The sequence below is a fragment of the Carex rostrata genome, unplaced genomic scaffold (genome assembly GCF_964058835.1).
Source record: "Carex rostrata unplaced genomic scaffold, lpCarRost1.2 SCAFFOLD_39, whole genome shotgun sequence".
In the NCBI taxonomy this organism is placed as follows: domain Eukaryota; kingdom Viridiplantae; phylum Streptophyta; class Magnoliopsida; order Poales; family Cyperaceae; genus Carex; species Carex rostrata.
Window position 1 is genome coordinate 97,501 of NW_027601187.1, and position 5,000 is coordinate 102,500.

A 5,000-nucleotide genomic window follows, 5' to 3' on the forward strand; every position below is an offset into this window, starting at 1 on the left:
CGCAAAAATCAGCAAAGCGGGGGCAACTAAGCGGATGCGGCCAGCCGTCAGTGAAAAATGGCCCCAAAACTGAGCGCATGCGGCCAAGCGTCGGTGCAAAATGGCCCGAAAACAGTCCCGTCGGTGCCCCCGTCGGGCTAAAATGACCCGAAAACAGTTCAGCTGGGGAAAATTAAGCGGATCCGGCCAAGAGTCGGTGGAAATTGGCCCGAAAACAGCCCAGCGGCAAGCGGAAGCGGCTAACGTTGGGGAAAAGTGACCCGAAAACAGTTAAGCGGGGGAAAACTAAGCGGATGCGGCCACGCGTTGGGGAAAACAAAGCGGATCCGGCCCAGAGTCGGTGGAAATTGGCCCGAAAACAGTCCAGCGGCAAGCGGAAGCGGCTAACGTTGGGAAAAAGTGACCCGAAAACAGTTCAGCGGGGGAAAACTAAGCGGATGCGGCCACGCGTTGGGGAAAACTAAGCGGATACGGCCAAGTGTTGGAGAAAAATGGCCCGAAAACAGCCCAGCGGCAAGCGGAAGCGGCTAACGTTGGGGAAAAGTGACCCGAAAACAGTTAAGCGGGGGAAAACTAAGCGGATGCGGCCACGCGTTGGGGAAAACTAAGCGGATACGGCCAAGAGTCGGTGGAAATAGGCCCGAAAACAGTCCAGCGGCAAGCGGAAGCGGCTAACGTTGGGCAAAAGTGACCCGAAAACAGTTCAGCGGGGCAAATTTTTGAAATTTTTTTTGAAATTCTGAAATTTTTTTGAATTTTTGAAGTTTTTTTGGGTTTTTGGACTTTTTTTGAATTTTTGAAATTTTTGAATTTTTTTGAATTTTTTTGAATTTTTTGAATTTTTTTTGAATTTTTGAAATTTTTTTTTTTTTTTGAATTTATTTGATTTTATAAATTTTTTGTGATTTTTTGAGATTTTTTTGAATATTTTACATGGGTGATTTTGACTTGGGGGATTTTCAGGGGGTGGTAACCCTGGGCGTGGCTAGAGCCTCAAAATGCATATTCCCCTATAGGGGGGCAAGGTTTTCAAAAATGGGTGCCCCCTCATGTACACGCGCGTGGGTGTACATGGCCCCGTCGGTGCCAGCGTGGGTGGAAAATGGCCCGAAAACAGCCCAGCGGCAAGCGGAAGCGGCTAACGTTGGGCAAAACTGACCCGAAAGCAGTATAGCTTGGAAAATTAAGCGGATGCAGCCAATTGTTGGCGAAAACTAAGCGGATACGGCCAAGTGTCGGTGAAAAATGGCCCGAAAACAGTCCAGCGGCAAGCGGAAGCGGCTAACGTTGGGCAAAAGTGACCCGAAAACAGTTCAGCGGGGGAAAACTAAGCGGATGCGGCCACGCGTTGGGGAAAACTAAGCGGATACGGCCAAGTGTGGGGGAAAAATGGCCCGAAAACAGCCCAGCGGCAAGCGGAAGCGGCTAACGTTGGGCAAAAGTGACCCGAAAACAGTTCAGCGGGGGAAAACTAAGCGGATGCGGGCACGCGTTGGGGAAAACTAAGCGGATGCGGCCAAGTGTCGGTGGAAATTGGCCCGAAAACAGCCCAGCGGCAAGCGGAAGCGGCTAACGTTGGGCAAAAGTGACCCGAAAACAGTTCAGCGGGGGAAAACTAAGCGGATGCGGCCACGCGTTGGGGAAAACTAAGCGGATACGGCCAAGAGTCGGTGGAAATTGGCCCGAAAACAGTCCAGCGGCAAGCGGAAGCGGCTAACGTTGGGCAAAAGTGACCCGAAAACAGTTCAGCGGGGCAAAACTAGGCGGATGCGGCCACGCGTTGGGGAAAACTAAGCGGATACGGCCAAGCGTGGGTGGAAAATGGCCCGAAAACAGCCCAGCGGCAAGCGGAAGCGGCTAACGTTGGGCAAAAGTGACCCGAAAGCAGTATAGCTTGGAAAATTAAGCGGATGCGGCCAATTGTTGGCGAAAACTAAGCGGATACGGCCAAGTGTCGGTGAAAAATGGCCCGAAAACAGCCCAGCGGCAAGCGGAAGCGGCTAACGTTGGGCAAAAGTGACCCGAAAACAGTTCAGCGGGGGAAAACTAAGCGGATGCGGCCACGCGTTGGGGAAAACTAAGCGGATACGGCCAAGTGTGGGGGAAAAATGGCCCGAAAACAGTCCAGCGGCAAGCGGAAGCGGCTAACGTTGGGCAAAAGTGACCCGAAAACAGTTCAGCGGGGGAAAACTAAGCGGATGCGGGCACGCGTTGGGGAAAACTAAGCGGATGCGGCCAAGTGTCGGTGGAAATTGGCCCGAAAACAGCCCAGCGGCAAGCGGAAGCGGCTAACGTTGGGCAAAAGTGACCCGAAAACAGTTCAGCGGGGGAAAACTAAGCGGATGCGGCCACGCGTTGGGGAAAACTAAGCGGATACGGCCAAGAGTCGGTGGAAATTGGCCCGAAAACAGTCCAGCGGCAAGCGGAAGCGGCTAACGTTGGGCAAAAGTGACCCGAAAACAGTTCAGCGGGGCAAAACTAGGCGGATGCGGCCACGCGTTGGGGAAAACTAAGCGGATACGGCCAAGTGTGGGGGAAAAATGGCCCGAAAACAGCCCAGCGGCAAGCGGAAGCGGCTAACGTTGGGGAAAAGTGACCCGAAAACAGTTAAGCGGGGGAAAACTAAGCGGATGCGGCCACGCGTTGGGGAAAACTAAGCGGATGCGGCCAAGTGTCGGTGGAAATTGGCCCGAAAACAGCCCAGCGGCAAGCGGAAGCGGCTAACGTTGGGCAAAAGTGCCCCGAAAACAGTTCAGCGGGGGAAAACTAAGCGGATGCGGCCACGCGTTGGGGAAAACTAAGCGGATACGGCCAAGAGTCGGTGGAAATTGGCCCGAAAACAGTCCAGCGGCAAGCGGAAGCGGCTAACGTTGGGCAAAAGTGACCCGAAAACAGTTCAGCGGGGGAAAACTAAGCGGATGCGGGCACGCGTTGGGGAAAACTAAGCGGATGCGGCCAAGTGTCGGTGGAAATTGGCCCGAAAACAGCCCAGCGGCAAGCGGAAGCGGCTAACGTTGGGCAAAAGTGACCCGAAAACAGTTCAGCGGGGGAAAACTAAGCGGATGCGGCCACGCGTTGGGGAAAACTAAGCGGATACGGCCAAGAGTCGGTGGAAATTGGCCCGAAAACAGTCCAGCGGCAAGCGGAAGCGGCTAACGTTGGGCAAAAGTGACCCGAAAACAGTTCAGCGGGGCAAATTTTTGAAATTTTTTTTGAAATTTTTTTGAATTTTTGAAATTTTTGAAGTTTTTTTGGGTTTTTGGACTTTTTTTGAATTTTTGAAATTTTTGAATTTTTTTGAATTTTTTTGAATTTTTTGAATTTTTTTTGAATTTTTGAAATTTTTTTTTTTTTTTGAATTTATTTGATTTTATAAATTTTTTGTGATTTTTTGAGATTTTTTTGAATATTTTACATGGGTGATTTTGACTTGGGGGATTTTCAGGGGGTGGTAACCCTGGGCGTGGCTAGAGCCTCAAAATGCATATTCCCCTATAGGGGGGCAAGGTTTTCAAAAATGGGTGCCCCCTCATGTACACGCGCGTGGGTGTACATGGCCCCGTCGGTGCCAGCGTGGGTGGAAAATGGCCCGAAAACAGCCCAGCGGCAAGCGGAAGCGGCTAACGTTGGGCAAAACTGACCCGAAAGCAGTATAGCTTGGAAAATTAAGCGGATGCAGCCAATTGTTGGCGAAAACTAAGCGGATACGGCCAAGTGTCGGTGAAAAATGGCCCGAAAACAGTCCAGCGGCAAGCGGAAACGGCTAACGTTGGGCAAAAGTGACCCGAAAACAGTTCAGCTGGGGGAAATTAAGCGGAAGCAGCCAAGCGTTGGGGAAAACCAAGCGGATACGGCCAAGAGTCGGTGGAAAATGGCCCGAAAACAGTCCAGCGGCAAGCGGAAACGGCTAACGTTGGGACAAAGTGACCCGAAAACAGTTCAGCTGGGGAAAATTAAGCGGATGCAGCCAAGCGTTGGGGAAAACTAAGCGGATCCGGCCCAGAGTCGGTGGAAATTGGCCCGAAAACAGTCCAGTGGCAAGCGGAAGCGGCTAACGTTGGGCAAAAGTGACCCGAAAACAGTTCAGCGGGGGAAAACTAAGCGGATGCGGCCACGCGTTGGGGAAAACCAAGCGGATACGGCCAAGTGTTGGGGAAAAATGGCCCGAAAACAGCCCAGCGGCAAGCGGAAGCGGCTAACGTTGGGGAAAAGTGACCCGAAAACAGTTAAGCGGGGGAAAACTAAGCGGATGCGGCCACGCGTTGGGGAAAACTAAGCGGATGCGGCCAAGAGTCGGTGGAAATTGGCCCGAAAACAGTCCAGCGGCAAGCGGAAGCGGCTAACGTTGGGCAAAAGTGACCCGAAAACAGTTCAGCGGGGGAAAACTAAGCGGATGCGGCCACGCGTTGGGGAAAACTAAGCGGATACGGCCAAGAGTCGGTGGAAATTGGCCCGAAAACAGTCCAGCGGCAAGCGGTAGCGGCTAACGTTGGGCAAAACTGACCCGAAAACAGTTCAGCGGGGGAAAACAAAGCGGATGCGGCCACGCGTTGGGGAAAACTAAGCGGATACGGCCAAGTGTTGGGGAAAAATGGCCCGAAAACAGCCCAGCGGCAAGCGGAAGCGGCTAACGTTGGGCAAAAGTGATCCGAAAACAGTTCAGCGGGGGAAAACTAAGCGGATGCGGCCACGCGTTGGGGAAAACTAAGCGGATACGGCCAAGGGTCGGTGAAAAAGGGCCCGAAAACAGTCCAGCGGCAAGCGGAAGCCGCTAACGTTGGGCAAAAATGACCCGAAAACAGTCCAGCGGGGGAAAACTAAGCGGATGCGGCCAAGCGTTGGGGAAAACTAAGCGGATACGGCCAAGCGTCGGTGAAAAAGGCCCGAAAACAGTCCAGCGGCACGCCGAAGCGGCTAACGTTGGGCAAAAATGGCCAAAAGCGGTGGAGCAGGGCGGTCTGAATCTATGCATCCACATAAAATGGGGGGTAAACCTGGGG